This window comes from Suncus etruscus, chromosome 7 (genome assembly GCF_024139225.1).
Source record: "Suncus etruscus isolate mSunEtr1 chromosome 7, mSunEtr1.pri.cur, whole genome shotgun sequence".
Lineage (NCBI taxonomy): Eukaryota > Metazoa > Chordata > Mammalia > Eulipotyphla > Soricidae > Suncus > Suncus etruscus.
The window spans coordinates 17,033,337-17,057,909 of record NC_064854.1 but is presented as its reverse complement, the minus strand read 5'-3'; the positions used below and the strand labels follow the sequence as shown (position 1 = coordinate 17,057,909).

The window sequence follows — 24,573 nt, the reverse complement described above, 5'->3', positions numbered from 1 at the left end:
GCTTCCTGCAAGCCAGGGCGGAGTTGATGGCATCCTGGTCTCTTTAAACAACCTTCCTGTCCCTTTGACATCCTCAGCTCTTCCCTGTCCCACCCTGTCCCCTCCTCATTCTTTTGCCTCTCTCTGACCATCTGAAATGATCTCAGACAAGTGAGCTCAATTTTCTGTGCTCCAACAACACAAAACCCCAAGTGGTCATGCTGTCTCCCCAGAGCTTCTGTGAAGGTGGAATGTTGGAATGTCTGTTCTTGGTTTACGGTGATGAGTAGATAAATACTTGACAACATCCAGCAACTGCCAGAAAATCCCATTTGGGCATCCAGATTGGGCTGCCCGAAAGGAAGTCAGGGCTTCCTTCTCAGTACAGCTCGGCCCCCTCATCCTTCTCCCACCACCTCACTGTCATGAACTTTATTTTCTTTTTTCACCAAAGCACTTCTCTCCACCAGAAACTTGCCTCTTTAGGGCCTTGTACCACTCGCCCAGGACCTGACAACCCCTCTCTGGCCACTGGGGGCAGGAGTGGTCAGCATGGACTCCACAGGCCTTTCAGGGTGATAGATATTTTGAGGATGCTGCCGCTTGGGGAACAGTCAGGAAATGGAGCCCCACCCCTTCTACAGCTTCATCTCACACCTAGAACAGTCTCTCCACTCAGGGGGAGACAAGCGACCCAGAAGCTGCTGAGGCTGATGGGACCATGTGGGAGATATGGGGGCTCCTTTCCTGGGGGCCCACAGCAAGACACAGAATCAGAGACTCCATTCTGGACCCTGAGGTCAGACTCAAGCCCACAGGCCTCCTGGGGACCTGGTTTCCTTGGGAGTGATTTGAGAAGGAGGTTGGGGGGCTGTGCTGCTGGGTTCCTGGCTCCAGCTCCCAGCTCCTTTGAACACTGAGACCTCAGGGTCCTGAGTAGAGAGAGAAAGTTTCATTGTCTGTGACTCGTCACATCTCAAAGCATCAGAGCCCAGAACAGGAGTATTTTCTAAGGGCTCAGATTCTGTTGCATTCACTTAAAATTGGGTGAGAGGGGCCGGAGAGATAGCATGGAGGTAAGGCATTTGCCTTTCATGCAGGAGGTCATCGGTTCGAATCCTGGCACCCCATATGGTCCCCCGTGCCTGCCAGGAGCAATTTCTGAGCCTGGAGCCAGGAATAACCCCTGAGCACTGCCGGGTGTGACCCAAAAACCAGGAAAAAAAAAATTGGGTGAGAAATTTCAAGTAAAGGGGGTAGGACCGAAGTGGGAAAGTCTGACACAGACAGATAGTAGGGCTAAGCTGGGACAGTGCAAAGACAGATAGATGGACATTAAACCAAGCTGTAACAGTGCAGCTATGCACCTGGGATGTAAGCGCTGCAGACCATTGGGTGCCAATGAAAATGCAAGATAAAGTCTGTTCAACTTTAACAAATACCCAATTCATTCCTCCTTGTAAATGCCAGAGAATGATCATTGAGAACTACATACACACACACACACACACACACACACACACACACACACACACACACACACACCAGCATCTAGCCTAGTGATTTAGTTTTCTCTGTTCAGGAAGACACCCGGAAACCTTTATGAATTTTTAAATGACAAATGAACATAAAGACCAAACCAGGGCACCAAGTGTCCTTCCCAGCAGAGTGACATTTCCCTTCTGGATATAATTAGGTAAAAAAATAGATCGGTCATTTGGCTTTGAACTACAACTGCAATAAAAGAGAATTACTGAGACCAAGGCTGCTTACTCAGAAGTGACAGTTTCTTCATGGGTGTCCTGTCTTTAAATGTTAAATAATTTCACAGAGGGGCCAGGATGGGCTCAGCTGCCAGAGCACTTGCTTTGTGTGGGTCCCCCAACACTGCCAGGTGTGACCCCACAACTATGAAAAGGAAATAAAGCAGAGCAGGAAGATAACTCCAGTATTGGAGCACCTGCCTGGCCTGTGAGAGGCCCCAGATTTTGTCCCTAAGTGTAACTCCACCCTGGATTTAGGTGTACCTATCTGAGACCCGCCCATTTCTGGGAGGGGTCTTGGGAACTGAATATTAGGTGTGACCTTACCTGCAAGACCCCCCATTCCTGGGAGGGGTCTTGGAATAGGTAGATAAACCTTTGAGCCAGGGGATTAGGGGGTCTGCCCTGCTGCGCTGGCTCTGCCCTGCTGCGCTCTCTGGCTTCTGGGTCTCTGCCTCTTTTGGTCTTGGACCAGGATGGAGGCCAAAGGGAAGATGGCTGAAAGGAGTTAAGAGGCAGGGCTAGCGAAGTATGGCTGTGCTTGAAAGGTTATGATAGAAACCACACATGTGGTGGATAGGGATGAATAAAGCTGATGCTTCCTGATGTCTGCCTGTGAGTGAGTTTAATTCCGCCGTTCACCTGGGCCTGGAACCCGCCGGCTGGATGGGGGTTGCTGAGCCACGTGGCCTGGGGTGGCAGAGAGAAATCCACCTCCATTCAGCACCATCTTTAATTATTTAATTCAACACCTAAGCACCTCTGGGGCCTTGGTGGCTGCAAGTGGCCCCACATTACTATGCCCTATCACTGACTGGCTAGCCCACACCAGGCCCCTGAGTCCTAAGTTAGAGGCATTTCTGCTAAAAAAATAAACTAGGAATGACCCTTCTACGGAATAATTCTGCACACATGGCCAACCCAACTGGCCCACCCCTCAAGACCTTGCAGGACTGGACAGTCCCTACAAACCGCAGGTGGGTGTGTCTGGGGCCAAGGTGACTGGTTATGTCTGCATGCAAGCCATAGCCCCTAAAATGTCCCTTGTGTTCACACCTCAATTCCCATGGACACCTCTCACTGTCCCCAGGCACCCCAGAAGCCAAGCTCAGAAATGGCAATGCACCCACCGAAACAGTGTGAAGCATGAAAACAGATGCTCTCTGCAGTCCATGAGCAACTGAGCTCATTGTTATCCCATCTTGTTCCGGAACTGGAAAGCACTTGCATTATGGAGTGTTAAAGGGCTCAGATAGGGGGTGGAGAGCTGCCATGGTAGAATATTCAGATAGCATGTAGCATGGAGTATAGAACATTGGAGAGAGATCAAAACAACAACACAAACACCCCAAGAAATAACCACCAGGAATCTACTGGTACATCAGTCTGTCCACAATGGAAAATAAAAAACTCCATTCGATACCACTACTGGAAAACTGTCCTCTTCCCTCTGCACCCCACATTTCCACTGGTGCTGCCCCACCAGTGGTTCACCAGCCCATGGCACGTGGCAGGCCCAGTCTTCTAGGCATCATCACAGTCTGTGACAGATATGACCCCTGGTCTCTGTCCTGTTGGGGTCCCAGAGCTGCTGGGAGCAGCCCTCGTGGCGCTTTGCGCTGGTGCAACAGTGACACTGTCATCAAGCTTGTCTGGTTTTGCAGAGCTTGAGAAACCCCAAAAGATGCTCCGAAGCAGCCTTTCCAGGGGATTCTAGAATGAGTCAGAAGGAAAGGGATGGTTTATTTTGCTGGCTGGAAATGTTCTGAGTCCTGAAACCCCTCGAGTCCTTTGAACTCCGGCCAGTCTTGGCAGAAAAAGCACCTCTTTGGGGAGACGGTGAGAAAGAGATGATTCTGGGGAGCATTTCTCCTCCTGCCCTGGGGCCCCTCACACCTGACTCTCCCACCCTTGGGCCAAAGGGGGAGAACTGGCCATTCCCAGGAGGGCGGATGTGATGTCATTGTTGGACATGTCCCCCCATATGTTTCATATTGAAAATAAAAATTCCCCAGTGGGGGTAAAAACAATAACACTCAATCCCAACTTTCTGGAACTAAGCAAACACATTGATCTGATTATTCTAATGGCAAAATGACGTCCCCTTGGCGGAAACATTTAGCAGGCTGAGGCAGGAGGTCAGGGGAGGGTTGTGGAAAGGGGTTCCAAGTGCCGGGAGCACAGTCAGGGGACTGGGGAGCATTTCCGGCCCATCTCAACTGCATCTTTGGGAACATGGAGGCTCTTTGGATAGTGCAGGTTATTTTTACATCCCCTCGACTCTCAAACCCAAACCAAAAAATGTGTTCTGGTTGTACACCGACATCTTGATCGCTAGACCCCAGTTTCAGCAGCACCTTCCTAGTATTCACCATTCTTTACTGATGCAGGTTTTATGGGGCCTGGGACCCCCTTGAACCTGAAAGAAGAGGGGAGACTGGCAGGATTATGTCTGTAGAACCAGAGGATGTTGAACACACACAAAGGATCATGCAATATATCTTGGCCCTTGACTTTGCTTCCACAACACCACAAGGAGTGGCCCTTCCCTAACAGCCTCCTGGGGTGCAGAAACTGGCCTCTAATCCCACCCTGGCCCCAGCAAGCACTCAAAGACCCTCCTGCTTCAAACCCCTTCACTGGGGTGCAGGGCTCCAGCAAGTTGGGACCAAGGGGCAGCAAAGACAAGGAAGACCCAAGTGGAACCAACTCAAGGAATAATAAATACAGGTAACTAATGCTGGCTGCTGGGGCGCTAGTGTGTATATTCCCTCATAGAACCCCCGATATGCTTGCCACTGATCCCAGGAGTCCCTTAGTCTCTCAGGGGCCTTGGCACAAGTCCTTTTGTCCAACCTGGGCTGTGATGAGTGTTACAGCACAAAATCACTTAGGAAATGAAACTTAGCACCCCCCCCAGCAGCTTAGGGCTCAGGGTTTTCCCAGTTCCCAGTACTTGAGGTGGGATGCTTCTATCAAACACCATCTAGCCCTGTGCGTCCTCCCCACTACCTCCTTGACCTGAAGCCTTCCCCAAGTCCACTTCATCCCGACATCATCTTAAGGCAGTCCCTCTTCCCTGTCTGAAGGAGATGATCCCCCCTACCTCAGACCCTTGAGCTATAAGCATGGTCATTGGTCAGCTCTTGGTTCACTGTTTTGTGATTTTTGTGGACACCAGCATCTGAGGTTCACACTGATTGGACAAAACAAATGCTCTCAAGATGGAGACCATCTCTCCCAATATTGACTGACAAGGGTCAGTGTTTCCCCAAAGTTTCTGAAGCCAAACTTGCTGCCTTTATTGGGACCAGGCATTCATGACACAGGATGTTTGAATTATGCAAACCTCATCCTTGAGAAGCCTTTACTTATTACCAGTTTATAAATAAACTTGGGAGCTCTTTACTCTAGATGCAGATTAGGGTTTTGTGTTTTGTTTTGTTTTGTTTTTCTAGAAAGGAACAGAAGGGTCTGAGGTTTGAGCACAGCACACGAACAGTGAGTGGTCAGCAATGTGTAACAAATGTGTGTGACATGCCTTCATAAAACTTTATTCATAAAACTTTATTCATTAGGGGCCAGCCTCGCATGACTAAATAGATTCACTGAGCTCATGGGCCTTCTAGCCAGAACTTCCTCTTCAACACAGAAGTCAGCTCGGCTGGATTCTGCACTGTCTTTAGAAGGGTCAGAAGATCTTGTGTGCTCTACATCATTCTGGATCCCTTCAGGGGTTCAGGGGATAGATGAACCAGGCAGCCTGGTTGGTGAAGAGTCAGCTGTCTCCTTGCAGCCGGCACACAGAGCCCCCATAAAGAATCTCCTCCCTCCAGCCTTACAGTAAGAATACCAAGTCCTTCCCGAGACCACAATCCTGCTGTCCACACTTACTAATAAATAACAAAGATCTGAGAGGGGAGAGAAATGGTGTGAGAAAGTGATCTTCTGAAAGAAAATGGAATTTCTGAGTCCCTTACCTTCCTGGGTGTGGTTTCCATGGAAACCAGAACAGTCCCTGTGGTTTAGGAAACACCACGTGACCTGATGTCGTTGGAAGCTGTTATCGCTGAACAAACGTATTTACTCTGGAGCCTTTGTCCATGTGCTCAGCCACATCTGGTGGGCTTGGTTCCAAGGGAAGAGAGTGTGAGCTGGCCGGTGCTCTGCAAAGGAATCAGGAGGGAAGAACATGGGCCAGAGGCCAGCACGGACACCAGGATGCAAAGACAATGGTTCTGGGCCTTCTTTTACAAGAAAGTGGGGGACATGATCCAGGTCCTCAGTTTTACCTCTGGAGTGAGGGACTTCCAGGGAGGGGCTGTTGCCTATTAATCTCACAGTCCCTGAGACACTGTGCTCTTCTGGTTTGCCCTCAATTCCTGGTCTTCTTACTTGTCTACTGGAGGCTCCATGACTGTCCCACATGGCCATAGGGCTCATGTACTCACCCTGGCATCCAAACCATGGAAGGTCTGGACCAGGAATGATCCTTCCCCCTGATGTCAGTCATGGGCTCGGTGATGTCGCATGCCCATATAGGTCATTGACAGTGTCAAATATCCCATCTGCTGGAGGCAGGCAGTGACTAAAAATGTCCTTGGCATCACTAGTAAGATATAAACCCTCCTCACCAGGAGCTGCCACCCCAAGGAGGAGTGGGGAGCAGCACCAACCCTCCCCCCGAATGCTAATGAACTGTTGACCATCCACCTCCTGCCTCCCTCCCAGCTCCTCCTTCAAATCATGTATGGTGAGCCCCCCCCCTCACCAAAATAGGTGACGCCCATTTGTCTCCAGCAGCCCCTATTCCCAGTCCAGGTCCTGTCTCCAAACTCCAAACATACGTGAACCCCATGATCCCGGCAAAGGCCCTAGAGACCTAGCTGGGAGGCTTTTGCACTGGGAAAGGACATCAGAAAATATCTCAAGATTCTGGTCTGTCTCTCTAAAAGGAGCGGCCTGTGAGCCTTTCCACAACAATGGGCTGAAATCGCCCTCAAACAACAGCTATGGCAACTCTCACCCCAGGAAACTCTCCTGAATACGGACCCCAAGAAGGGGTGGAGAGGAGCATCTTTGCACTGGAAGGCCCCAGGACAGACCTCAGCCCCAAGAGCAGAGGGTCAGAGGAAACAGATTAGCGCAGGCTCTCAACCCTGTGGACCAGCTAAGCCATGAAGAGCCCCATTAACTGAGCCCTGGAGGCCTCCGCAGATGCCACAGTAACAATTTCCACATACACAAATTCATTAGTTGTTTAATTAAGTTAAGTCATGGATTGAATTTGTTTAATCATTCATTAAAAAAGCAAGCGGTGTTGTGCTAAAAATTCAGTGCTTCAGAAAATAAAAAGAAAGGAAAACAGAAGAAAAGAGCAAATCCCAGCTCACAATGTAGACCTACCCCTCATCTCCCTACATGCCAGTGGTAGCATCACACACAAGCAAACATGTCTGGCACTGATATGTTGCAATGCATGCATGCCGAAGCACACAAATACACACATGTAGGAGGCACACTTCTGTACACGCACTGATACACACATAGATATAGAAAGTTCATGAGCTCATCTATATGCGCATGGCCGTTTCCCAGGGAGTGGCTGGCCCTGAGCCTGTCCCTGCCAACTTGCTTTATCTTGGTGAAGACAAGCGCCCCTTCGTGCTATCCTGGCTGCGACTGTGAGTCCTTCCGACTCTCTGTGGTTCCTGCCCATAAAAGACCATGGCTGCCTTTGTTTCCGGCAGGAACCTGGAAGTCATGATAGCGCCCCCCTGCAGGCATTTCCTTGAACAAGACTGTGGATTCAGGGTCACTTGGATTTGGTTTTGGGGTCGACTGGGGGGGTTCTTTAGAGCTTAGTGGCATTGGGGCTCAGGTCGAAAGTGGAGAATCCCCACCCTGCCACCGTAATCCAGTGACACAGTGGCCTGTTTTGTCATAATAACAGACCTAGACACAACCCACCTGAGTTTCCTTTTCAGGGATCAGACCCTGGGAGATGTGAGACCTCTCCTATGTCTCCCAGCAAACACCAAGGAGTTTTCTCATCTCTGACCCTGTGCTGTGCACAGAGCCTTTATTTAAGTGTCATTGTGGGCCCAAGTGGGCTGGGAATCTGCAGGTCACTTTGTTCTAACAGTGGCTCTGAGCTCTGTAGGCTCAAAAGTAAGTCCAGAGGCCCCGTGGTCCTTCCAGAAGGAAGGAGAGCGAATAAGGGAGCACTGGGTACACGGAGCAGAGTGGTGGGTCAGTGTCTCTCTGCCCCTGTTAGCTCTCCATTAAGACATTTTTGCTCCTTGTCGCTGTGGACCCAGGTGGGGTGTGAGGAAATTGGAGTAGCTGGCAGCCACACTCAGGACTATGAACAAACAGAGCTTCCATAAGTCATTAGGCCTCCAGGAACAGAGCTCTAGAGATCCACAGATCACGGAGACATAAGAGTTTCTGAAGAAGAGAAACACACACACACACACACACACACACACACACACACACACACACACACACACCAACTGCCTCCGCCAGGAGTTTCCTGACCACAGCCAGCTCCCAAATGATATCTTGGCTCAAGCCAGCCATGGGGTCTGTCTCCACTGCCCTGGCCCTCTCTGTGCACATCACCGAAGACACGGGGCTTGTCACCCTCTGGTTCTGCTCTGTCAACACATGAGGTCTCTGAGGTGGGGCCGGGCAGGGCCCTCAACATGCTTCCATGGGTCCGATGCCTCTTTTCATGCTCTCTGTTCAGTCTGTCTCTCTGTCTGAAGACACAAGCAAACCAGGATTTTCTAAAAGGTGGTTTCCCCGGCAACTGCTCTCAACTGCAGAGTGACTGAAAGTGGAGCCCCCCCCCCCAGACAGGGACAGTCCCCCCTTCTCCTGGCTGAGCAGAGAACATGGGGACCCTGCCTGGAGAAGGAAAGAGAAATGGGGTACTTCTGGGATACACGGAGCAAGGGAATAGGTGAGGCTGGCCTCCCTCTGATCAGATAAAAGTACTTGTTTGGTTGATCAGAGACTGCGAGCAAGTCCCTGGGTGTAGAGCTTGGGCCTGTAAAATCTACGTGCTCCAAACAGGGATCCTGCCTGGTGTCCCCCAGAACATCCCATTTGCAGCAGCCGTGGGGACTCAGCTGGAAACATGAAAGAGTCTCAGGCTAAGCCGTGTCTACCTTTCACAGCCCTTGAGCAGAACGACTGAGGATGGTCTGTTTCCCAGGAAGGAAGGTTCCAGCAAGGAGAAGAAAGATTGCCGGGGTCCCGGATAGAACCTGCAATGCTGCAGATGACAATTCCTGCTCATCAGACTGTGACATGTACCCTCTTTCTATTGCTTGTCTGTAGTAGCAAATGAACCTTGAGCAGAGCACAGAAACCATAAAGGTGGCCAGCCTAGAGCAAGAAATGAAGGGTCAATCAGGGCACTGTGCTCTGGGACTCTTTCTGCTTTTAAAGCCCTTTCTGAGGGCTGGAGAGATAGCACAGTGGTGAGGGTGTTTGCCTTGCATGCAGCTGACCTAGATATGGACTTGGGTTCAATTCCTGGCATTCCATATGGTCCCCTGAGCCTGCCAGGAGCATTATCAGCACAGAGCCAGGAGTAACCCCTGAGTGCCTCTGGGTGTGACCTAAAAACCAATCTCTCTCTCTCTCTCTCTCTCTCTCTCTCTCTCTCTCTCTCTCTCTATATATATATATATATATATATATATATATATGTGTGTGTGTGTGTGTGTGTGTGTGTGTGTGTGTGTGTATGTGTATATATATATGGGCTGGAGAGATAGCATGGAGATAGGGCATTTGCCTTGCATGCAGAAGGACGGCGGTTCAAGTCCCGACATCCCATATGGTCCCCTGAGCCTGCCAGGAGCTATTTCTGAGCGTAGAGCCAGGAATAACCCCTGAGTGTTGCCAGGTATGGCCTCATCATATATATATATGATGCCTGTGATGAAAATTTGAGGTGATCAGCTGAGTGGAATCAATGTTTCTGAATATATGGGACAGACAGAGATGAGGAAAGTCTAGCTGCATCTAAGGCAGCTGGTGGAGCTTCCTGACGATCAGTGAGAGTCACAGTCACTCGGTGAAGCCACCTAGAATGTGTCTCAGTACCATGGTCATCTTTGACGCTGGGACACAGCCACCCCAAGGGCCAGAGCAGCGATGACCTAGGTACCAACTTGTGGCAGGGATGAGGGGAGACATTGAGCACATCTCCTCTTCATGTTTCCACTTTTCTTCACTCTGAGAGTAGTTTATACTAGAGAATAAATAAAATTTTCTTTTTTAAAAGATAATCATCATACATGATTTTAATTGGCCTGCACTTGTTTGGGGCAAAAAAATTGTCACGTTTCAAATTGGCACTAAAAACATAAGGAGGTGGGCAAGAGGGACTCATTGATGAAGGGGATTTTCTGAGCCAGCTTCTCAGTTCTTCTGAGATTCCCCCCAAAGGCAAAACATTGGACTGTAGGGTTTCTGAGCTGTGGGGCAGAGGATGCATCCAGGTCCTCCCCGAGGTGATCGACTAAAGGTCCTTGTAGCTCTGTGAAACCTCCTTCTACTTTCTTCCTTCCTCCCGGATGGACACCTCCTATCTCCAGCTCCTAACTCCACCCTTGAGAAAAAACTCCAGCTGATGTCTCAGAGATGCCAAGGTCTCCATGCCCTGTGTAGGTTATAGGGAACTGTATATTTACCTCACAGGGAACCCACATCTGGGAACAAAGGGGCATCACTTGGTTCTATAAGCAAAGGGCGGCACTGTCATGAAGTATGGGGGTGGGAAGAGAGTTTCCCCTGAGGCATGCAATACCCTCAAACACTCAATGCACATGTTATACATTAACACACATGAATGTGAACACACGCATGCTTGGCTGTGTGCAATTGCACATGTACCAAACATACAGACTCATGCAAATACACACCATGCTTACAATCATACATACACATACTAAACAAGCATGTATACACGCAGATATATGCAATATTCTCACATTTGCTGCAGTTAACAGCAGGTACTTCTCTCTCTTTCTCTCTCTCTGTCTCTCTGTCTCTCTCTCTCTCTCTCTCACACACACACACACACACACACACACACACACACACACACACACACATTGTTTTTGGCCAAAAGGTCTTTATTCTCACTTGTAAGAACCTTGTGATGGGACTGAAGAGATAGGACAGCAGGATGGACACTTGACATGTTCTTGAATGTGGTCAACCCAGGGTTCCTCCCCAACACCGAAGATGGGCCCTTGAGCCCCTGAGCCCATCACACTCATGTGTGATCCCTGAGTGCAGAGTCAGGAAGGAGCTCTGAACACCACCAGGTGTGGCCCATCCCACTCCCCAAAGAGAGAACTTTGCAGAGTTTATAGCAGTTCTGGGTATCAGGGGACTCCCCCGAGGGTTGCCCTTCATCTCCCCAAACACACACACACACACACACACACACACACACACACGTACACACACACCACAAGCTCTTGAAGCAATTTTGGAACTTGCACAGCCACAAGAGATACAGGGTTTCTCTCATCAATCAATCAATCAAACAAACAGGGGTTCATTAACTAGAGTTTCTAGAACTTTCCTGGAAACAGGAGCAAGGACTGTGATTTTGCTTGTATTATTAACAGATCAGCAAACAGTTCCTAAAGGCAGCGTCATGTTTTCCTGAGAAGGTTGCAGGTTTCCTGCTTCAGGGCGCACCTTGCTGGGGAATTTGGGGAAGGTTCCGGATCTTGGGTTACCCTCTGCCGCCCTCTTGTGTCTGACATGGGTAATTGCGCCCCCGGCCTGCCCTTTCCTTTCTTTCCTTCCTTCCACTTTCTTCTCCAGTCAGTTTGAAAATCTGGCCTGGGTAAGGCATCTGCCTTGCGCGCAGCAGAACCAGGTTCACTTCCCTGGACTCCCTACGGTTTCCCTGAGATCACCAGGATTGATTTATGAGTGCAGAGCCCTGAGCACAGCTGGATGTGATGTAAAAAAATTTTTTTAACTAAGCCAAGTTGCGGGCAACTGGTATTACAGTGGTAGGGTGCTAACCTTAAAAATCTGTCTGGGCCTGGAGAGATAGCACAGCGGCGTTTGCCTTGAAAGCAGCCGATCCAGGACCAAAGGGGGTTGGTTTGAATCCCGGTGTCCCATATGGTCCCCCGTGCCTGCCAGGAGCTATTTCTGAGCAGACAGCCAGGAGTCACCCCTGAGCACCGCCAGGTGTGGCCCAAAAACCAAAAACAAAAAACAAAAAAAAAAAATCTGTTCTGTCACTCTGAACAAGAACTGGGCGCTGAAAGGAGGGAAAGTGATATGCATGCTACCCCTTCAGTAACAATATTGCAAACCACGGTGCTTAAGAGCAAAGAGACAAACAGACAGGCAGAGAAAAGTAAATGTCTGCCACAGAGTGGGAGGGGTGTGAGAGAAACCGAGGACATTACTGGTGGCAGGAAATGTACCCTAGTGAAGGGTATTGGCCATTGCATGACTGAACCTCAATCATGAACAATTTTGTAACAGTGAAAAAATATGAGTTTCCATGAACTCAACGTGATTATTAAAATAATAATAGGGGCCGGAGCAATGGCGCAAGCAGTAGGACGTTTGCCTTGCATGTGTCTGACCTAGGACAGACCGTGGTTCGATTCCCCCCGTGTCCCATATGGTTCCCCAAGCCAGGAGTGATTTCTGAGCTCATAGCCAAGAGTAACCCCTGAGCATCACCAGGTGAAGCCCAAAAACCAATAAATAAATAAATAAATAAATAAATAAATAAATAAATAAATAAAATAATAATAGCTGGGGGAAAAACTGATCAATGGGGCCAGAAAGATGACACAGCAATTAAGACATTTGTCTTGCATGTAGCCAACTAGGTTCGATCTGTATGGTCTCTTGAGCCCACCAGAAATGATTTCTGAGTGTACAGCCAGAGGAACCCCTAGCACAGCCAGGTATAATCCAAAAAGTCAAAAATAATTTTTTTTAATCAGATCTATTCGAGTAAACTTCAGCATCCCAGAGCTCCGTGATGAGACTTGCTTCTCTAGAAAAGACCCCAGCAGTAAGGGGGAGAGGGAGGATGGAATCGTATATAGACACAGATCCCCCAGGCCTCTTCCATGGCAGGTCTCAGAATCAGGGAAGCACTAAGAATGCTGTGGCTCAGACATGGCACCCAGCAGAGTCAGAATGGACTCGAGGGTGGTGGGGGTGGAAGAGCAGGACAGCAGCAGGACTCATGTTCTGTGCTTCCTGAGGTCCTCTTGCCCTTATCACAGACACCAGCCGGGTGTTTACTGTGTCTCTTCTCCACGAGAGTCATGGGGCCCTTTCCTGAACCCCGTGACAACATTGTCAACTGCCTCCTTACAGACCCACTTCCTGTGTAGCTCAGGCCTTCCTGGAGCGGCTCATAGACCCTCACTCAAGACAGTTGCAAGGTCTGAACTGGCTATGGCAGGTTTTCAGAGATGTGTATCCTGGACTTTTGGGGATGTGGGCAGAGGTCACCCCATCCCAGACTCTGCAGACGGGCTGTGGTTCCAGCAGACATATTCTCATTTTGGCTAAGGAAAGAGACTCCATGCCCTGCGCCCCTCTCCCGGTGTCTGAGATGACAATGAGGTCTTGGCCCGGGGCTGTGCCCGAAGGGGTCCAGGACACCCTAGGAAGGAGGGAAGCTCCAGGACTGACCGAACAGAGGGAGGTTGGGCATGTGGCCTACACCCTTCCCTTCGGAGGGGGGGTAGGTTCAAGCAAAGGAGAAGGAGTGACAGTGACTCTCAGAACCTGAGGTAGGGCACAGGGGGAAGCAGGAGCTCGCCCCAGGTCCACAAAAGGCTTTTTCTGCCTAAGCTGCAGAGCCACATGACAGGAAGCAGGGACAACACCCTCTCTTGCTCTTTCTGGCACTCTTGCTCTGCCTCACAGCAAGGGCGCTGGCCGCCCACGAACACTGCTCTGCAGAAAACGCCCATCCCCAGAGCTCTTAGGGCCTGGAAAGACTCAAGTGAGGCTGCTAAAGTGGGTTGATGGAGAGAAATGGCCTTTCGTCAGGTGCTACACACATTCAAAAAGGGGGATGGTCTCTCCAGAACCTCCCTAGTCAATCTGGGGGCTACCCTACTCGCTTTCCTCTTCCCCAACCCCACATCACCCCGAGAAATGCAGTTTGGGGGCTCAGGGCCCTTTGCTCCTGACCTGGGAGTCATGAACAGAACCCACTGTCAGATTTCCTATTTCCCCTGAACCTTCCAGCCTCCCTGGGTGCCAGAGACCTTGGGTGCACTTCTCATTTCAGCCACGAGGGGGCCCTGCGACCCGAAAGTGAGCTAGAGGCCCAGCAAGGTGCCTTGAAGAGGGAGTAGGTAGGGGCAAGGAGTTAGTTCATTGTTTAAATTCAGTGGCACTCATAGGTTTGCAGACACGGGATTCTGCTACCAGTGTCTGTCCTCAGATGGCCCAACTCCTCTGCCCTGCATGGCACAGGCTTATTTCGGGATGTCCCTGGCTCCTGGAACTTGAGGCCTGTTTCCAATGGGAAAACCAGTCTCTGGGCCCCCTTGAGAGCATTTTCCAGCAGAGAATTTATGAGGTTCAGCAAAAGCTCGTTGGAAACAGCCTGGCTCAAACTCTGTCCCTTTTAGGAAACACCCTAAAAGGTTGTGGGCTTTCCCCACATTTTCAAGGCCCAGAATTGCTTTCCTCACTCATTTGAATCTATAAGAACCTTTAATGACTTCTTACACTGGGGATGCTAAAAGGGTTTCTAAGGTAAGGGATGCTAATGTGATTGTGCACACTGCTGGGTCAGGGAAGGCTCTTGTCCTTCTCTTAAAACTCAAAATGCAGGGCTGAGTGATAAAACAGAGGGGAGGGCATTCACCTTGACCTGGGTTCAATCCTTAGCACCCCATATAGTCCCCCAGCTAGGAGTAATTCCTGAGCACCGCCGGAAACAAACAAACAAACAAAAACTGCTGAACTGCTTCTTCATCCATCTTGACTGGGGGAAAAAAAGGCTTTGTTTAATTCCCACATAATAAAGGTCTTTCTTTCATTTTCCAATTTTAAACACTTTTTAAGGGAATATGATGAATTTATGTTAACTGAATTCAGCCCAAATAGAGTTTGGCTAAAAGCTCACTGTCTTTGTTTTTGTTTTATTTTGGTTGGTTGGTTTGCTTTTGGGTTTTAGGCAAACTCTGAGCAGCGTGTATTCCTGACAAGTGTTGGGAAACCGTATAGGATGCTGTTTGGGATGGTATGGGATGCTGAAACTGGATCAGTCTCCTGCAAAGCAAACGCCCTCCTTGCTGTGCCATCCAACCCCAGACTCACTGTTTTGACTCCATGGACATAATCCCAAGTTTACAAGGAAGTTTACTGTATCATCTTCTTAACATGAAACTTCAAGGGTAAAGGGTAAATAGCAAATTGAGACTGGAGTGGTGGCGCAAGTGGTAGGCCCTTTACCTTACATGCGTTAACCTAGGATGGACCGCAGTTTGATTCCCCCTCGTGTCCCATGTGGTCCCCCAAGCCAGGAGCGATTTCTGAGCACTTAGCCAGGAGCAGCCCCTGGGCATCACTGGGTGTGGCCAAAAAGCAGAAAGAAAAGAAGAAAGAGAGAGAAAGAAAAAGAGAGAGAAAGAAAGAGAGAAAGAAAGAAAGAAAGAAAGAAAGAAAGAAAGAAAGAAAGAAAGAAAGAAAGAAAGAAAGAAAGAAAGAAAGAAAGAAAGAAAGAAAGAAAGAAAGAAAGAAAGAAAGAAAGAAAGAAAGAAAGAAAGAAAGAAAGAAGAAAGAAAGAAAAAGTAAATAGCAAAGCTTCAACTATCAGAAACCAAAGCAATAAGAAGAGAAATGCAACTCATCTTATGCTTTGGAGAAAGAGGAGTTTCTTGCAGAGCAAACAAATCAGGTTCAAACATAGACTTTGCATCTGCGCAGTTCCAAAGAAACTTAGATACACCAGACTTTTCACAGGCCCCCTAACTTCCTGTCATCCTTCCAAATCCACCTCCAAACCCACCCAGAGCCAGGTTCCTTCTCAGGGCTAGGCACTAGTATTGAAAGGCAGAGGGGAAGGTTAGTCCACAAGTTTCCAAATCCTTCCCAGCACTAACCCTGGCCCAGAGAGTCAGAACAGGGCTTAGACCTTGCACATGACCCACCCAGGTATGATCCACCTGCCCCACTGCTTAAGGTTCCTGCCCAACCAGAAGAAATCCTGAGCACAGAACTTGAACACGGCAGGGTGTGACCCAAACCCTCCCACTCCTCCTCCATAAACTTGAGCCCAAATCATCATGGAAACTTGGGAACAACAAAACCAAACATTTTCTCCAAAATCCAAATATCTTGACATCTGAAGGAAAAGCATTTCCCCAGGGCAGGCTGAGATGGGATCAGCTGATTGGGGTGATGAGAAGCACCTGTCTCCTAAGGGCAGGCCACCCCCCTCTGCTGTACCCCTCAATCCCCCCCCCACTGAAGTTTCCATGGGCTTCTCCTGCTCTGAGAAATTCATGCCAAGTGCCCTGCTGGGTTCCAGTTCATGCAGAAGCTGGAAAAAGTCAGATTTCTGCACAGCTGCTCTCATTTTTCCCTCCTGGTCCCACCCGAATCAGACCCGCCTTCCACTGCCTGATACAGCTCCCAGGGGATCCCTTAACCCTCAGAATGCCACACTCCTCCTCCTGACAGTGCTGGGAGACCTTATGGGATGCTGGGGATCGAACCCGAATCCTCCTCACCCTGTCCACCTGTTGTCTCTCTGCAGACTCTGACAATGGAGGCAACTTTACTAAGTCCCCCAGTCTTTGGGATGCTGGGCTGCTCACAAGCCCTTCCTCACGTTTCTGTCAGGTTGAAGACACCCATAATCCACTTTCTGTCTGTCTGGATGTTTTTCACCTGGACCTGCTATTCCAAAGAAAACTTTTGCACTTTGTTCTGGAAGCTTCTTCAGGCTACACCGGAATTTCCCTTCTTCCCGTGGACGTGGGGCACAGACCCACTTTGGATTTTTGTCACCAGACAGCCTCCTGCTGCCCAGCCTCCCTGGCATGTGCTCTTGAACAAAGTCAGTGTATGTAACATGGTAGGTCACAGGGCTTCTTCTCAGAGTCGGGGCGGTGGGGACCCCAAGTGCTGGTCTCCAGCCCACTCCCAGATACTCTCAGCCACACAGCTCAGTGGCTGAGCCTGAGGAGGGTCTTACCCATGATGTTCAAGATCCCAGCTCTTGATTGAGCCCAGCTGGGTGCAGCACCCCAAGCCCCATATAAGCTCTTGGGTCCCCATTACTGGGGTTCTGTGTAGCACTTCCTGGGTGGCCAATGGGCACTTTTCATGTGTCGATCTATTTCACAGAAATGACTTTTTTCTGGGGCCGGAGCGATAGCACAGAAAGGAGGGATTTGCCTTGCATATGGTCTATCCAGTTTGATCCTTGGCATCCCATGATTCCCTGAGCCTGGCAGAAGTGAATCCTGGGAGCAGAACCAGGAGTAACCCCTGAGCACTGCTGGGTGTAGTCCAAAATCCAAACAAGCAAAAAAGGCCAGAGTAATAGCAGAGTGGAGAGGGCATTTGCCTTGTACACGTTTACCAAGACTCAATTGTCACCATTCCATATGGTCCCCAAGTACTGTGCAAAGCCAAAAGTAACCCCTTAGCACTGATGGGTGTGGCAACAGAACAAAAACAAGTAGTGTCTCATCTTTTTGCTGATGGCTGATTCTATGTCTATTCTTAAGTAAGGCAAACGGCATGGCTCGCTCCTCGCTGAGGCACCTATTGGTAGGATTCCAGAGGGAAACTGGACAACTCCCCCAGGACGAGCCATATGTACCTACAGGAACCACAGTAGACAGACGTGCTGCCCCACGTCAGAGGATCTGAGTTCCTTCCTGGGGTCCAGCCACAGCCATGGGATGTGGGGATCATCCCTGAATCCTCACAGCTTTCCCTGGCACGTGAGGGGACAGGGACATCTGTAGGCCTGATGACATCACCCAGCCCTGCCTTGCACAGTCAGTGGGAGGAAACAAGGCAAGGCTCAGTGCCAGAAGTTGCCCAGAGCTGGGCAGGGTGCTGGCCCTAGTCCTGAGGTTTTCCCTCCCTTAGCGGGGCACTGCCTACTTCCCAAATAGCAGGGGGCAAGGGAGACCCCAGCCTTGGTGTGGAGCCCATGAACTGAGCCCTGACCCCACTTAATGTCCTTATTTCTCACCCTAGGCTCCAGGAACCATGCTCTTCCCATCTGTAACACCAGGAATCAGACATCCCCCCTTCCAGCTGAATTCAGCATAAGCTGATTTGTGCTGATTTTATTTTGTATTTATATCTTTATGTGGGGTTTGAGCCACATACAGCAATGCCCAGTGACCATTCCTGAAGGGTTCAAGGCACCCTACAGTCCCAGAGATGAAACCACGTGCCAGGCAAGCACCACCTCCCCACCCTGATAGACTGTCTCCCTATTCCAATTTCAGCACCATCGGTCAAGTTTAATCATTCATGCCTCCAGACTAGGGTCCCTTTTTCTCCCAAGCCCTCTTGGGGCCCTGCTGGACTCTGTGACAAGAGCATACATGGCACTGAAGAGGCCTTCACAGACCTCAGGAAGAGGAAGAGGAGGTCAGTGCTGGGAAGGATCCTGGAAGGTGGCTCCTCATCCCTTCCATTCCCCTCTCTTGGCTTCATCCTTCTGTTCTCAAAGACACTGGTGTAGGCTCTGGGAAGCCCCCAGCCTCCCAGCAGAAACCCAGCACCTACAAGGGCTCAGTCAGCCTCAGCTGCAAATCTCCAACATCTCTGAGCATTCGGGGACCCTTGAGCATCCATAGGGTCTTTGAGCATTCATAGGGTCTCTGAGCATCTGAGGAACCCTTGCAGGGTCTCTGAGTATCCATGGACATGCGGGGTCTCTGAACATTTTTGAACCCTCAAGAGGGTCTCTGAATTCACATCCTGAGTGTCATGAACCTGGCTTTCTAGGCATGTTGGGTGGAGAGTAATAGAACCATGCCCAGAATCCCAGGCACCCTTGTCTCTCAGGTCCCACACTCCAAGTCTCCACACACAAGCACTCGTGGCCAGGATACTGGCATGGTACCTGATCAGGATACCACTGCTGGCAGCTGTGGCCTGCACCCAGGACAGGCTATGGAGCAAACTCCCAGGCTGTGCTTCTAAGAAGGACCCACAAAGAAGGAGCAGCCACCAGGCAGCCTGGAGGGCTTGCACTTCTGCAAAGTCTGATGATGGGGTTTGGGTGGGGAGGGGGTTTGAGCAGCCCTTACAGCCACAGTTTCAGATCACTCATACCATGACTTGCTTCATCTCCAGCCCCAAGTATTTCTGACCCAGGAACCTCACCTAGAGAGCTCAGAGGACGGGCAGTCGCTCTGGGCCTGGGGACAGGAATGGCTCTTGGGCCTGGACAGCTACCCCAGCGACAGCCTGTGTGGCCAGGTATTGCTTCATTGGAGTCCAGAGCTGTCACACTGTGGAGTCTGGGATATCATATGGGGTGGGAATGGGCATAGGGAAGCGAAATCTGAAGGGAGGATTCACAGCAGAAGCTTCATGGCTGCTTTTATTGACTTTTAAATCCTTCATTTTATTTCACAAAGAAAAGAGCAGGTGGAGCAATACACAACAGGAAGGGCTTTTTCCTTACATGGAGCCTACCTGGATTCCATCCCCAGCATCCCATAGATCCCCCAACCACCATCAGGGGGATCCTTGCGTGCAGAGCCCGAAGAACCCCTGAGCATTGCCAGTGTGGGCCAAAAATTTTAAAAATAAAATAAGAGGAGTCTGGATTGGAAAAATATCCTGTAGACATGAAGGATGGGAGCTTTGTTGAGAGAAAAGGTTCCCCACCAGAAGGAATCCTCTGGTGCAGGCTTCTTAGTTTCCAGATCCTCCACTCACATGGAAAGCAGTGAGAGAGCTCCACAGCAGGATTTGTATTAGGAAGTTTGGGTCTATACAATAGTGGGAAGGAAAGTTGGCCTGCTGGGAGAATGGAAAGTAATTATTCCTTATTTAAATAACAACAATCAAGACTCTGTTCAAGCTGTGCTGGTTTGCATATGCAAATTGTGTTTTGCTCTCCCACTGGAAGCCCCAAGCTCACAGCTGCGTGAAAAATGTCTGGTTTATGAAGTTTTTCTGTATCGGACAGGATCAAGCTCAGCTCTGCAGAATTCATCAGAGGTAGCTGCTGCCTTTAAGTATCCCTTGACACAACTGTACTGAACCATTAACCCCAAAGGGCCACAGAGACACAGCACAGAAATTCCCATGTTTGCCTCGAATGAAGCTGACCCTGGTTCAGCCCCCAGTCACCCACATTTACACAGAGAAGGTCCCCTCGCACAGCCAGGAGTGATCCCAGAGCTCAGAGTCCAAATAAATGAAAAATCTCTTCTTATAAGAAAACCCAAGACATTTTCCAAAAAAATTAATAAAAGAGTCCTGAGATTCAGATAGAATGATACCAACCTCTACTATCCATAGCCAAAGGTATCCTGGGGAAAAAGATTTCCCCAACTTCAAAATGCACTTCAAAGCAGTAGTAGTTCAAACAGCATGGTACTGGAATAAGGACATATCAATGGAATAGAATTAAAAACTCCAGAGATAGACCTACAGGTACATAGTTAGTTTATCTACGATGAGGAGCAAAAAATATGAAGTGGAACAAGGGAAGCTTCTAGCTTCTTCAACAAGCTGTGCTGGGAAAACTGGTCAGCCACATGCAAAAAAAAAAAAAAAAAAAGAACCCAGACCTTTTTCTAACACCATGCACAAAAGTTACATCAAAATGAATTAAAAACCTAGATATCAGACTGGAATCCATTAGGTACACAAAGGAAAATATTAGCAAAACTTTCCATGACCTTGGATCTAGAGGCATTTTTAAGGATGAAATGCCACTGATCGAGCAAGTCATGGAAGAATGATAGATTACATTCAATTAAGAAGTGTCTGCATGGGGCCGGAGCAGTGGTACAAGTGGTAGGGCGTCTGCCTTACCTGAGATAGCCTAGGACTGACCTCAGTTCAATTTTCTGGCGTCCCATATCATATGGTCCCCCAAAGCCAGGAGCGATTTCTGAGTGCATAGCCAGGAGTAACCCCTGAGCATCAACAGGTGTGACCCAAAAAAAGCAAAAAAAAAAGAAAAAGAAAAAAAAAAGTGTCTGCACCTCAAAAAAAAAAAAAAAGATGACAATAACTGAGAAAAATCATCTGCCAACCACTCATCTAATAAAAGATTAATATCTAAAATATATAAAACATTGGTAGAATTCTACAAAACGGGCCGAAGAGATAGCATGGAGGTAAGGCATTTGCCTTGCATGCAGAAGGTCATTGGTTGGAATCCCAGCATCCCATATGGTCCCCCGAGCCTGCCAGGAGCGATTTCTGAGCATAGAGCCAGGAGTAACCCCTGAGTGCTGCCGGGTGTGACCCAAAACCAAATATATATATATATTCTACAAAAACAAAGCATCTCTAAACCCATCAAAAAAAAAAAAAAAAAACAGGAAAAGAGATGAACAGAAACTTTCTCAGAGAAGGAATATAAATGGCCAATAGGCATATAAATAATGCTCTATTTCACTAATCATGAGGGAGATGCCAATCAAAACAATGAGATACCAACACACACACACACACACACACACACACACACATCAAAAATAACAACAGGGGCCAGAGTGATAGCACAGTGATATGCCATTTGCCTTGCACTCTGATGACCCAGGATAGACTTGGGTTCGATTCCCGGCATACCATATGGTCCTCTGAGCCTGTCACGAGTGATTTCTGTGCATAGAGCCGGGAGTAACCTCTGAGCACCAGCAGGTGTGGCCCCAAACCAACCAACCAACCAACCAACAAACAAACAACAATAATAGATGTGGGGAAAAGAGACCCTCATTCACTTCTGATGGGAAGGTGAACTGGTCAACTAGTCCTAAAGATGAGCACTATGTCCAAAACCCCCAGGACGCCCAGAGCCCCACACCTCTTTGTGCTCAGAACCTGACTTTTGCCCCCACTGGTCCACACTATGGCCTGCTCCTACTTCCCTTTGCCTCGGAATATCTGACCATATCTCCACTCCAGACTCTGACCATAGCTCCACTCCCCCCTCACACACTTTCCTGCCCTCAACTCAATTGTGCTATTTTTTTTAAATTGATTTTTAGGCCATCCTCAGTGATGCTCAGGAGTTACTCCTGACTGCATTTAGGGGCCATTCCTGGAGGTGCTCAGGAGACCCTATGGGAAGCTGGTATTGAATCTGGGTCCACCATGTGCAAGGCAAATGTTCTCCCCACTGTGCCCCTGCAGTGTTTCATTTGTGCAGCTGGGGCCCCCTCAGGCTATTTCAGGGCATGGGAGTAGGGAGTAGCCCCCCCACCCCCCTGTCTGCGGAGTGGGAGTATTGGTTGCCAAGCTCAAGGCCTCACCCAAGCCAAACACTCTCCTTCACTTGACCTACCTCCCTGGCCCCTGATGCATCTGTAAGTGTGACAAGCCTGTCTGAGCTGCTTGGGTTTTCACAAGGTTGTTCTCTGTGGTCCTGTGCCTGTGGGATGTGCTGAGAAGGTGGTCGCGGGTCCTGTGCCAATGTCATTGGGAGGTGACAGGCCTGACAAGTGAGTTGAGTTCCAGAATTCTCTCAGATCATGCGTATGAGCAAATGTCACCATCTGTCTCACCCAGGCACGCTTCTCCCCAGCGGCTGTACCTTTGTGAAGTTGGAGAAGAAACTGGCATTTGCCTTTTTGCCTCTGTTGGGGGTAAGCGGCTCTGATGAGGAAATTGGGGATACCCACAGTGGCTGCTTGATGGGGGCACAAGCATATGAGTCAGAGCCCACCTGAATGGCACTCCTGAATTCGCCTCTCGAAGCTGATAGCTGGGCAGGATGGAAACCAGGGTGACCACCATCTGGCAGAAAGGGCACAGTCCAGACCAGGCAGGGTGGCAAGACCCTGCCGTGCCATGGCTAGGACAGACAGAGCCTCCACTCTCAGCAGAGCTGACCTGGCCTGTGCCCCGGGAGGAGACATGGGCAGAGAAGAGAGACTTGCTGGCTGGCTTGCTTTCGGCTGGCACCTGGGCCTTTGCTCTCCAACGGCATCTTGTGCCTTGTATGCTAAGGGTCACAGAATAGATGGTCTCTGCCATTAGCAAACAACAAGAAAAGTTGTCTTCCTCTCTAACCCCATTTGCCCTGGGCACTACAGGCAGCTTTGGGGTGCATCAAAGGGACCTCAGCGCCAGGATGACCCATGCTGAGCACAGTCTGAAGTCACAGCAGCTCCAAGGCTCAGAAACCACAGGGGCCCTCAAGCACAACCCCACATGCTGCCTTGCCCTTTGGACAGGGTTGAGGGGCACGGCTGGCACCCTAGGCATAGGCAGGCCTTGCCATTGGTGTCTCTCCCAGCTCAGACACACTGCCAGTGGCCGGTTTCACATTCGGAGCTTAGCCCTGGGCTGTGGATAGTCAGGGCAGGAGACTTGAGGTGAAGGGAGCCTCGCTGAGCACTGGGGAGTGAGCTCACCTGAGCACAGCTTCTTTCCTCATTTCCAGGAACCACACTGCGGTGCTCACAGGTTCTGGGAACAGCAGTGTCCGAGACCCGGGGAGACAGACAGACGGGCAGGTGGGTGGACAGACAGAGGGCAGACAGGCAGCAGCTCCTTCCCGTCCTTCAAACTCTCCTGCTACCTGGTGCTCGGGAAAAGTCTTGTCAGCCACGCTGATGTAGTTTCCCACTTCCCACCAACTCACTCGGTTACGTGTGGTCTGTTTTCTAGTGGAAATTTTAACCACAGGTTACCACAGCTTCTTTCCTGTGTCTGCAAACCGCACAGCTTCAAGTGAAAACACTGGGGGGTACAGCCCATGTAGGGCTGGGGGTGTGTGCTGCAGGGGTCACCACTCCCCACTGGTCCCTCAGTTCCCTCAGCCTGACCCCAGTGTGTCCTGTGTCCCCTCAGCTTTCTGTGCAGGTAACTGACAAGAATGTTATCAGTCCTGGGGAGCATAGAGACACCCACTTTTCTGGGCTCATAGTCTCAGATGACAGGAGAAAAGTCAAGCCAGTCTCTTCAGACATGGCCCAGGAGTCCCCAACACTCGTTCTGGTTCCCTCACTCTGACATACACATACCTGAGACTTTCACATGGCCCAGGTCACAGGAGGCAGAGCACAGGGAAGCTGGATGGTGGCCCACTGGGAGGTGATCCACTGGATTGCACATGTGTTACTGAGGCCCAGATCCCAGCTCCAGATGGAAAAAGAGATGTCTGGCTACAGTTTAGGGGGATTCCTGTCAGGGCTAAGATGGTAGAAGAAGGGGCCGGGAAGGTGGCGCTAGAGGTAAGGTGTCTGCCTTGCAAGCGTAGCATAGGATGGACAGCGGTTCGATCCCCCGGCGTCCCATATGGTCCCCCCAAGCCAGGGGCGATTTCTGAGCGCATAGCCAGGAGTAACCCCTGAGCATCAAACGGGTGTGGCCCAAAAACCAAAAAAAAAAAAAGATGGTAGAAGAAGGTTTTTATCTTTTTTTGTTTTGTTTTTGGGTCACATCCGGCAGTGCTCAGGGGTTATTCCTGGCTCTACACTCAGAAATCGCTCCTGGCAGGCTCAGGGGACCATATGGGATGCCGGGATTTGAACCACCATCCTTCTGCATGCAAGCCAAAGGCCCTTTTGCTATGCTATCTCTCTGGCCCAAAGGTTTTTATCTTAGGCCA

General features: G+C 49.7%; 1 protein-coding gene across 1 annotated transcript in view; it reads left to right on the top strand.

Annotated features, from left to right (window-relative positions):
* Positions 1 to 1,820: 1,820 nt before the first annotated feature.
* ANKRD16 (ankyrin repeat domain 16) overlaps positions 1,821 to 24,573 on the top strand; it is a 256,684-nt gene continuing 233,931 nt past the window's right edge. The window contains exon 1 of the mRNA XM_049776329.1: positions 1,821 to 1,825. The gene's annotated coding sequence lies outside the window, so the exon portion shown is untranslated. The remainder of the gene's footprint in view (positions 1,826 to 24,573) is intronic.